This window comes from Zalophus californianus, chromosome 11 (assembly GCF_009762305.2).
Source record: "Zalophus californianus isolate mZalCal1 chromosome 11, mZalCal1.pri.v2, whole genome shotgun sequence".
NCBI lineage: Eukaryota > Metazoa > Chordata > Mammalia > Carnivora > Otariidae > Zalophus > Zalophus californianus.
Window position 1 is genome coordinate 55671871 of NC_045605.1, and position 12127 is coordinate 55683997.

Here is a 12127-nt window from a genome sequence, read left to right on the forward strand (position 1 = left end):
GAGTCTGGGTCCCATTGAGATTTGAGAATGTTATTTATTTATTTATTTATTTATTTTTGGTGGGAAAACAGAGTAGGATAAAATATTTCCTTGCGTCTGGAGAGCTATTTTGAGCCGGGCCAGCCGGGTGATTCTCCTGGCGATGGACGCTGGCTGACCCAGGCTGGGCCCCTGGGCTTCCGGCCTCTCTCCTTCCTGGGCCCACCAGAGCCCTGGCAGCAACGCAGCCTATGGGAGCCTAGGTTCCAACCCCAGCCTTGTGACTCATCCCAGGGTAGGCTTGGGGAAACCTTCAGTGCTCCTGGACCTTGTCTCCCAAAGGGGAGACTGAGGCCTGTGCTGCCCCCTCCTGGGGATCTTGACAGGGAAACTCAGCTCATGGCTATGAATGTGCTGTAGGAATGTGGAAGCCTGCGACAGGACTGCCACACAGCTGGTCCAGCTCAAGATCCCAGAAGTGGAAGGGACCTGACTGGGGGCTCCTCAGACCCCCACCAGCCTCCACACATCTGGCTGTGCCCCCTCCTGTTCATCTCCACTCAGTGGCCACGCTGTCTGGAGAGCCGACCTGACTTGGCCCCAAACTTGCCTAATCCTCTAGCAGCTCCCACTGCTCCCAGACAGAAGTCCAACTCCATCTGACTTCTGCAGGCTCCATCCGAGCTGGACGCCCTCCCCCGCCCACTCCAACCTCCTCCTTCTGGGCTCTGAAGCCAGGCTGGCCTCTGTGCACTCTTCAAACTGCTGACCAGTCACCCAGGAGGTTCACGTGCTTTGTCCTATTTCATCCTCACAATGACCTTCGAGGCAAATGAACCTTCCAGGGCCAAGGGGTCGGCGGAAGTGATGTTTGTGAATGTGCCCGCCACACAATAGGACCTTAATAAATGTTGGTTTTCTTCCTTCCTTATGAACACACACCCTCTTTTCTTTACAAAACCCCCCACGGCATCCACATAAATCTCACTGCAGCAGCTGCTGCTGTCGGGCCAATGGGTGTGGAATGGGAGCAGGAAAGGGCAGCAGCGGGAGCCAGTCCTCTGGGATGCGGAGCTCCTAGGAGCCTGCTCTCAGATGCTTCCCCGCCTTCACCGGGGACCTGGGAAGCTGTGTAACAAGCTCCCCACATCCCGGGGCAGACAGGGCTCTGTCTCCTACAAAAGGCTGGAGGAGGGTCTTGGTGAGGCAGTCCCAACAGGAGGAAGAAACTTGAGATTTTTGATCCTGAAGGGGAAGCAGGAGCAGATAGAGGGGAGAGTCCCCGCAAAGGGAGGACGATGCTCCCGAGGAGTTGTGGCACCCTCTGAACAGCTCCAGGGACTGGGAGTGCTGGGATGAGGGAAAAAAGGGCATTTTAGAGCCCTAGAAGCTTATAGAAGGCTAGACCTGGAGGCCCTAAGGACTCCTCCAGACTCCTGCTCTTAAAATGTGGTCAAGGGCCAGCAGCATCAACAGATTATGGAAGCTTGTTAGAAATGCAGACTCTCGGGCGCCTGGGTGGCTCAGTTGGTTAAGCGACTGCCTTCGGCTCAGGTCATGATCCTGGAGTCCCGGGATCGAGTCCCGCATAGGGCTCCCTGCTCAGCAGGGAGTCTGCTTCTTCCCTCTGACCCTCTTCCTTCTTGTGCTTTCTATCTCTCATTTTCTCTCTCAAATAAATAAATAAAATCTTTAAAAAAAAAAATTTTTTTTTAAATAAAAAAAAGAAATGCAGACTCTCAGGGCCCTGTCCCAGAGCTGCTGAATCAGAATCTATTAGCAAGATCCCAGTGATTCATAAGCACGTGCAAGTCTGAGAAGCACTGTTCGTGGTGATGCCCTTATTTTACAATAAAGAAATGGAGGCCCCGAGAGGAGAAACCCTCCGCCCAGTTCCCCACAGCAAGTGGGCGGCAGTGCTAAGCCCGGAGCTGAACACTCCTGGCCCCATCCGGCGTCCCAGGACTAACGCCCCTCCTCTTGGTTCCCCCATGCAGAGGCCGTCTTCTCTCCCTGGGTACATTCAAAAGGGAAAGGACTGAAACTGGAATGGAAGAGCCCTGGTTAAGGAGGCAGGGGGCCTGGAGTCCCGTCCCAGCTCTGTAACCAATTCGTGGTTAATCTGTGCTGTTGGGACCTCAGTTTCCTCTGTGGTTCTCTGAGATGGGCTGGAGTAGGCATTACAATCAGGCAGTACATTTACTTTCTCACAGCTGCCTGGTGAGGCAGACAGGCCAAGAAATCTCATCCCTGTTCTACAGATGAGGAAACTGAGGCCTGCTAGGCAGTGGCTTCCCTGGGGCTGCCCGCTCTGGCTGCCTTACACTGTTCTGCACAGCCCAGGCGACTCTGAAATGTGCCCCACGATCAGGCTGTCCTCTGTAATGGCTCTTTCAGCTCCTGTCAGTTACCAGGAGCCTTGGCTCGGCTGACAGCCAGCGTGTCTGCTGCTGATGCTTGATGCCCACATTCCTGGGCTGTGACAGGAGCACACCCCAGAGCCTAGGCGAGGGGCACCCGGAGGGGTTCCACTTGGCTGCAAGCCCTGGGGCCTGGCTGTCTGCGAAGTGTCAGGGAAGCAAAGAACTTTCTCTCCTTCTCACTGACAGGGCAATGGGAGATGTCTCTAGAGGTCGATATGGCAGGAGCTAGATAGGGAGCAGGCTCAGCCTGGCCCCGAGGCAAGGCCTAGTCCAGCAAAATGCAGGGCAGCAAGTTGTGAGTGGGGTCAGTAGCTGATCGGGGAGAACTATCTGAGCAGCAAGACTGAAAGACCTCAGGCTGAAGGCCAGACCTGGCTGGATTTTTGTCCAAGTTTTGACATCTTCTAGCTGTGTGACTGGCAGCATGGCATCCATCATCTCTGACCCTCAGTTTCCTCACCTGTAAAGTCCTCAACACAGCCTGGTGCCTACATACTAAGCCTGCAGTGTAACCCTTATGAGGCTAGAGATACTCATGTCTCAGCCTCAGGGTGGCATTGCATTTAAAAAGTGCTCCTAGGGACCCCTGGGTGGCTCAGTTAAGCAGCAGCCTCTTGATTTCAGCTCAGGTCATGACCTCAGGGTTAAGAGATAGCCCTGCATCGGGCTCTCTGCTAGGCATGGAGGGTGCTTAAGATTCTCTCTCTCTCTCTCTCTCTCCCTCTGCCCCTCCCTCTCCCCCCTCTCTCTAGAGCTTTCTCTGTAAAAAAAAAAAAAAAAAGGCGCTCCTAAACAGATAAAGCCTTTAGGATAATCTAATCATTATACTATTATGTAATAATAATCTAAAATAAGTCATTCTTTACTTGATTCGCTTAAAGAGAAAATGAACCTAAATACAGTCCATGCAATGCTCTCAGAATCCACTCTTCTGTTCATGTCTAACCTCTGCCTGGTTCAGCTCATCTCTCCTCAAAACGCTCTGAAAACATCAACCCCAAACTATCTAGCCCTTCCCATTTCCTCCTCCCTCGCCCCCCAGTACTTTATTATGTGGATCCCTTATTATGCGGATCCATTATTTTCCCTAGGGGAAATAATGGGGAAAACTGCAGGACCTCTGGCAGGGCTCCCTTTGGCAGGATGGAGATCCTGCACAGGGACCTGAGGCCCAACCCAATTACTATTTACTTATTATTACTATTATTTAAAGCTGCGGCAGGACAAACATGATTGACACATGAATATCAACGGCTGTTCCTAAACCCTGCCCACTGACAAGCCTCTGCCTTTTCCCTCCGGTTCCTTCCCATCCTTGCCCTGAAGGAGGGTCTTGCAACGCCAGACAGGGTCTTTTACTTTGGGAATGGAAATGGAGCTGGAGAGCAGCCAGCGAAGAGCCAGATCAGAGGGCAGCAGGGAGGGGTAGGACTTGGTAAAAGAAATGCGGCCTGTTTACTTTACTAAGAATACAGGAGGGAGATTTCACTACTGCCCAAGCTGTAGGAAGCTGGAAAGAGTTTGGCTCCCATCCTCTCTCTCAATCTTTCTCTCTCTCTCTCTCTCTCTCTCTCTCTCTCTCACACACACACACACACACACACAAACACACACACGCCAGATAAACTACAAATCAGAACTTTTCTTGAACGCCTCAGAGATCTGAGGTCAGAGGACAACCAAGTAGTCAGACTCTTCTGGAGGGACAGGCCCCTCCAAGGAGAGATGAAAGCAGGGCCTGGCTCACCTGAGACAGAACTAGACATTCTACAGTCACCATACAGGCAGATAAGCAGAAAATAGCTACAAGTTTCCTAACTGCTAATGGCCGAGTGTCGGCTAGCATGACGGTGTCGGGCCCCAGACTCAAGGAGGGCTTGAACATATTTGGGAGGCTGTTTCCCATGGACCTCTACCAGGTACTTATAAGAAGTATTGGAGGAAGCCTGTGAGACTGTAGAGAGCCACCGCTGGAGAGCAGATGTGCAAGAGGAGTACTAGAGGAAAGTACTGTCCCCTGCCAAAACCCTTCTCCCATATGGAACAAAGCCCTTAAGCTACTTGCACAGGGGCAGCAAATCTTGTTCCCAAGGGCATGGGCAAAATCCCATTGCTGATGAGAGAAGGATACAGGAAAAAATCCTCCACACTAATAGAATGCAGAAAACTGTCCCACATCCAAAATCCTGAACTGATACCACTAGTCTATTACTGCTGGAACAAGGCAGGAAAACCCATCCAGTGCAAGACTCACCACAGATGTAAGGCAGAGAGTGGCTTTCATGGGGAGAAGGGGCAAGAATGCTCAGAAAACCCCACCTCTGAGGCCCCGGCACACAGGGCCAGCCTAAGACGGAGGCAGGGGCACAACAAGGAAAACACCTCCCTGGGCCTACAACAAGCTTCTTGTAAGAGTAACAAGCAAATCAGTCTACTACTGGGGAAGGAGAAAAACGTAGAGTGAGTCCCTCTTGTGGTGAAGAAGTGCAGGGATGGCGGAAGTCTGAGGAGGGAGGGTCACTGAGAAAACTCCCCCAGCACCTTCATTCTAATCCTAAACATGAGGCAATTCTAAGGGGATTTGAAAGCTGTGATACACTGAAGATAACCAGTTATAACAAAAACCCAAACACAGCTGAACTCCTACCAGATCAACTCAATCCCACACACTAATAGTTTTGACAGAATAGGAGGCATAAAGACTTTTATCTCAGTCTCTACTATTCTACAAATAGTGTCTGACATTCAGTAAAAAATACCAGATACATCCAAAGAGCAAGAAACAAATGACTCATTGTCCAGAGACAAGTAATCAGTAAAACCAGACTCAGAGATGATCCAGATGTGGAACTATCCAAGGAGGACTTTAAAATAAGTAAAAGTAGTATGCTATAGAATATAGAGGGAAAAGTAGACACTACACAAGAACAGATGGAGAAGGCTCAGCAAAGAGATGGAAATTATAAGATTGAGTCTAAAGAAAATTCTAGAAATAAAAATCACAGTACTAGGGATGAATTCCTTCCATGTTTATAATAGGCTGAAAATAGGTAAGGAATGAACCAGCGAGGACAAGCCAACAGAAATTACCCAAACTAAAAACACAGAGGAAACAAAAGTGGCAAGAAACAAACAAAAACAGAGAATTTAAGAGCTGTGAGATAGGGACACCTGGGTGGCTCAGTCAGTTAATCATCTGCTTTGGCTCAAGGCATGATCCCAGACTCCTCGGATGGAGTCCCACATCAGGCTCTTTGCTCAACAGGGAACCTGCTTCTCTCTCTGCCTGCTGTTCCCCCTGCTTGTGCTCTCTCTCTCTTTCTGACAATAAATAAATAAAATCTTAAGGAAAAAAAAAAGAGCTGTGAGACAATATCAAACAGTTTAAAGAGGAGGGTTAAAAATACGAACTACCTTGGATTTTGGTAAATTCATGATGATCTTTTAACTTCTAAAGAAATCACTAGTAAGATAAAAACAGAATGCATATCTTTCAGACTAGTAGAGGGAAAAATGGAATGGCACCAAATAATCCAAATGAAGGGGGAGAAGGGGAGAGAAGGAAATAAAATGAATGGAATAAATGGAAAGCACAAATAAATGATAGATATAAATCTAACATCAGCACTCAAATTAAATATGAATAGAGTAAATGTTGTAGCTCAATTACAGAGGTTTTCTGTTCATCAAGAGGCATTATAAAGAATGAAAAGCAAGCCATAAAGTAAGGACAAACGTGTACAATATATTTCCCCAGAAAAGAACTTATACCCAGAATACAAAAAGAAATATTAAGAAAAAGATAAGAATCAAATAGAAAAATGGGCAAAAACTTGAATAGGTCCTTCATAAAGAGAAAAATGGCCAATAAATATGTGAAAAACAAATTCAAGCTTAATAATCATAAAAATTAAAATTAAAATATGTGATTACACTCAATCTCATTTGTCATTAGGGAATAAAAAGTTAAGACAATGAGATTCTACTACACACTTATTGGGAATCCAAAACCTGACAATATCAAATGCTGACAAGGATGTGAAGCAACATGAACTCTCATTCATTGCTAGTGGGAATGCAAAATGGTATAGCTACTTTGGAAGACAATCTGAAGGTTCTTATACTTAAAACACAGACTTACCACACAACCCAGAATCACACTCCTGGTATTTACTCAAGCAAATTGAAAACTTAAGTAAATACAAAATCCTGTACGTGAATGTTATAGCAGCTTTATTCATAATTGCCCCAACAGGAAACAACTAAGAGGTCCTTCAAAAGGTGAATGGATAAACAAAACTGCATGTAACAGTCAGGGTTCTCTAGAAAAACAGAACAAATAGGATATATGTAGTTATAGTTATATTTACATGACTATAACAAAAATCAGAAGAGTGGTTTTCTCTTGAGAAGAGAGAAGGAATGTGACCAAGAAAGGTCACACAGACTTGTGGGTGATATCCTATTCTTAACTTGGGGAGTGGTTACACGAATATTTTGATTTATAGTTATTCTTTAAACTGTATGTATATGTTTTATACACTCTTCTGCATGTGTATCTAAACTTAAAAATTATTAAAGAGTATAGAAATATCTATTCCTACAGCACTAGCCTCTTCCCAGGCACTTTAGCCTGGTAACCTCCAGAAAGCAGTCCACCTGTCCCCCTCCAGCCACACCACTGCTAGGGGCAAGGTTGTGTCACTTGGGACACCTGGGTGGCTCAGTCAGTTGAGCATCTGCCTTCAGCTCAGGGTCATGATCCCAGGGTCCTGGGATCGAGTCCCACGTCAGGCTCCTTGTACAGCGAGGAGCCTGCTTCTCCCTCTGGGGCTGCTCCTCCTGCTTTGCTCACTCACTCTCTCTCTCTGACAAATGAATAAATAAAATCCTTAAAAAAAAAAAAGGTTGGTGTCACTTAGGGCATAATCTTCACCCACTCCTGCATCCCTTCATGCCTTGCTTCCTAGTGCCACTATTTGCACCACCACTGCAGACTTCTGGCAGTTCTCTCTGGCCTGGATAACTGGATAGCTCTTATTCGGTCAACAAATAGGGTGCCAGCCATTATTCCATAAACAGTGGATACAGCAGATAGTAAGACAAGAAACATTTTCCTCAATGAGTTTACACTACATTCTAGTACAGGAAGCACATATGTCAATAAACAAAAGGTGGTTTCAGATACTAAGTTCAATGAATAGGTAAAATAGGGTAATGTGAAATAGGAAGTAAGCTTTCCCAGGATAATCTGGAAAGACCTCTCTGAGAGGATACTCGAGATGAAACATAACTGATGAAAAGGAAGCAGTTTTGTTTGAAGAGTTGGTAGAAAAGCCTTCTAGGCTAGCCCTCTAGCCTTCTAAGAGTTGGGTAGAAAAGCTGTATAAAGGTCCTGAGACAGGAATCAGCTTGCCAATGTCCAGGAGCAGAGAGAAGGACACTGTGGCTGAAACACGGTGAATGAAGAGAATGGAGGAAGATGAGGTTGGGAGAGGTGGGCAAGGGTCAATCACGACCAGGATGGGATTGGGCTGTTATGCTAAGTGCAATGAGAAGTCAGCAGCTGTTTGTTTGATACTTAACCCAAGAGGTATTTTACATTTAGAACTACTTTTTAGTACACTGAATTGAGATATAACTCACAAACCACAAAATCATCTAGGTAAAGTGTAAAACTTGAATGATTTCACAATTTAATATATATTCAGTTAGGGCAATTACCACCTCCACAATCAATTTTACAACATTTGCATCACACCGAGAGAGAGAGGAGAGAGAGAGAGAGAAAGAGAGAATACCCCCATACTCATTAGCAGTCACTCCTTCCCACTCCTATTCCATGCCCTAGGCAACCACTAATCTACTCTCTATATGGATTTTGCCTATTCTGGACATTTCATATAAATGAAATTAGACATCTTTTGTGACTGGCTTCTTTATTTAGCATAATGTTTTCTTTTGTTTGGGGTTGGGTTTTTTGGCTTTCTTAGTATGAAAGTTTATTTATTTATTTTCTGTTTGTAATAAGAAAGGAATGCTGAAGACCCTGGACATAATTGTGAATTTGTCTATTTCTCCTTGCAATTCTATCAGTTTTCTCTAATACAGTTAGAAATTCTGTTACCAGGTGGATATGCTTTTAGGATTATGTCCTCTTGATGAATTGAGGCCTTACTCATTAGGAACTGGTGTTCTTTATCTCTGACAATATTCTTTGCTCTGAAATCTACTTTATCTATTAATATAATCAATCCAGCTTTTTTGGTATTCTTTCTTTCGTTCGCATATATTTTTCAATCCATTTACTTTTTTTTTAAAGATTTTATTTATTTGACAGAGAGAGACACAGTGAGAGAGGGAACATAAGCAGGGGGAGTAAGGAGAGGGGAAAAGCAGGCTTCCCTCCGAGGAGGGAGCCCGATGCGGGGCTCAATCCCAGGACCCCAGGATCATGACCTGAGCCGAAGGCAGATGCTTAACGACTGAGGCCACCCAGGTGCCCCTAACCTATTTTACTTTTAAGGTGTGTTTCTTGGAGGCAACATATAGTTGGGTCTTGATTTTATATTTAATCTAATGATCTATGCCGTTTAATTGGGTGTAGATCATTTACATTTAATGTGATTATTTATCTGGTTAGGTTTAAATCTATCATCTTGCTATTTGATCTATCTTTCCTTGTTCCCATGTATACTCACCCAGCTTCACTTAATGACAGCATCCTACATAAGCACAGTGTATTGTCAAAATCATCACCTTCATTTTTAAAACTTACTTCAGCAGGTACAGAATTCTAGGTTGATAGTTATTTTCAGTACATTAAAGGTGCTGTTCCATTCTCTTGCTTAAATTGTTTCCTGAAAAAGAAAATGTTACTATCCTTATTTTTGTTCCTTTGTATTGTAATGTGTCTTTTTGCCTCTGGTGCTTTTACGGTTTTCTCTTTATCACTGGTTTTGAGCAATTGACTATGAGGTGTCTTGGTATACTCTGTCATGCTTCCTGTACTTGGAGTTTTTGAGCTTCCTGCATATGTGGGTTTATAGTTTTTATCAAATTTGGGAAAAAGCTGGCCATTATTTTCAGGTATTTTTTTTCTTCCCTTCCCTTTTATTTCTCCAGGATACCAAATTATTCATGTTAGACCATTTGAAGTCATCTCACAGTTATCTGATGCTCTGCTCATTTTTAAAATGTTTCTTATTTCTCTGTTTCATTTTGGATTATTTCTATTACTGTCATTAAGTTACACTTTCTTCTGAAATGCCTGATCTGCTGTTAACCCCGTTCACTGTATGTATGTATATATATGATCCATATATCAGATGTTGTAATTTTCACCTCTAGAAGTTTGACTTGGATTTTTTTATATCTTCTGTGTCTCCATTTAACATTTGAACACATATATGCCAGTTATAACTTTTTAAATGTCCTGTCTGCTAATTTTTACATCTGTGGTGGTCCTGGGTCTGTTTTGATTGCTTGATTTTTTCTCATTGTAGGTTGTATTTTCCTGCTTCTTTGCATTTCTGATCATTTTTACTTGATGCTAGTAATAGTGAATATTACCTTGTGGAGTGCTGGATATTTTTGTATTTCTGTAAATATTTCATGAACTTTGGTCCTGAGATGCAGTTATATTCGTTGAAAATTGTTTGATCCTTGAGGGTATTTCTTTCAAGATGTGTGGGGCAGGATTAGAGCAGCAGTTAGTACAGGGCTTGTTATTCCTCCTATTGAGGTGAGACTTTTCTGAGTGCTCTACGTGAAGCCTTGTGACATACAAAGTTTTTCAGACTGGCTGGTCAATATTATTCTTAGCCCTGTGTGAGTGTCAGCTACTGTTCCTCTAATCTGCTCAAGTGGTTCTTTCCCTACTCCTGAATTGTTTCTTCACGTGCATATACTCATCAGTACTCTGGTGAACACTCAAGTCCCTCCCGCAGATGTCAGGAGTTCTCTGTGAAGCTCTCCCTTTCCACTACTTTGTCCTGCACATTTGATCTACCTTAGTCTCTCTGGGCTCTTAGTTCAGTCTTCTCGACTCAGGGAGTCCATCAGCTCTGCCTGGGTTCTCCTCCCTGTGCTGGGCCTGGAAACTCTCTCTTGTGTTTGTTTCCCACCTCTCAAGAATCACTGTCCTTTGATGCTTGATGTTCAGTGGTCTTGAAAACCATTGTTTCATATATTTGATTGTTGTTTCAGGCAGAAGAGAAAAACCTAGTTTTTGTTACTCCATATTGGCCAGAAATCAGAAGAATGTGGCCTCAGGGGTCATATTGAGGCATGTTGCAGGTTGGAACGATCCAGGAGAGAGAAACAGAAAGGGATGGTGCCAAAGAGAAAAGGGATAATTGCAGGAGAGAAATCCTTAAAGAAGCAGGAGGGATGAAATCTATGTCCCTGGTAGAGGGTGTGTGACCTTATGAAGGAACTGAAATACTTTCTCCATTATTACTACAGGAAAATCAGGTATGTGGATCCAGATCTAAGTGGATCAGTAGGAAGAGTGAATGGAGGGTCTTTAAAAAAAAAAAAATTATTTGCGAGAGAGCAGCAGGGGGAATGGTAGAGAGAGAGGGAGAAGCAGGCAACCCACTGAGCAGGGAGCCCGATGTGGGGCTCCATCCCAGACCCTGGGATCATGACCTGAGCCAAAGGCAGATGCTTAACCGACTGAGTCACCCAGGCACCCTGAAAGAAGTGTCTTAATTGGGTTTCCCCCAGAAGACCCTGAGATTAGGGTGTCCGTCAGTCACTTAGAAGAGGATCCCAGGAATACTATTACAGGAGTGGAGAAGCAAGGTGGGGGATAAGAAGGCAGCTGATAAAGGCACATTATCAAACAAGTTACCACTATAGGGCTTAATGTGGGGAAAGTGCCTCAGAGTTATCCCAAATTAAAAGGAGACAGAGTTGGCTAATTTTTACATTCCCTCCTACCAATCCTTAGCTGACTGAGGGGCATGAATTTCCCAGCACTTCAGTACCTGCATGGCAGCCCAACACCCCCCACCCCCGGCCGCCCATGGCCAGAGAAAGCCCTCAGGCAGAGAGGCCTATCACTGGCAGAGGGAGTTGGCGAGTCTGTCCTGAAATGGAAAGGCTCAAAGGGGCAAAAAGTGGGGCACTTGACAGCATCTCTGCACATGCCACAGATGGTTACTGGGATTCCAGCATTTAGTCCACACAATACAAGACGAGGACATCATGTGAAGATGGAGATTTGAGGGGAGAGGAAATATGACTCAGTCTGGGTGCATGAGTCCCATGTGTACAGCTGTTGATCAGTCTTTTAATACTGGCACATCTGTGCATGCACATGCACCGTTTTCCCCACAGCGTTCCCACAGTGCTGAGTCCACAAGGCTGGGTACAGCACACAGCATAGATGTGGTGATGCAGCAAGAAGTAGTGAAAAGAGCACTAAATATGGAGCCATGAGCCCTGGTTCTGCCAATTACTGAGGCTTGGCAATGTCAGAAACTGTTTCCCAGTTGGTAAAAAGGTGCTAACTTACCTCTCAGGACTGCCGTGAGAATGTGAAGAGAAACAGGGGAACATGAGACCACTCTATAAACCTTAGAGCACTGTGCACATGGAGGAATTATTACCACCAGAGGCCACCTGGTACTTGTAAGATGCCCCAGGAAAAGAATCGCTAAAGATAAGCTTCCCAATAAAACCCACTGAAGGTCACAAGAAAAATCTCTGGGAGGTCA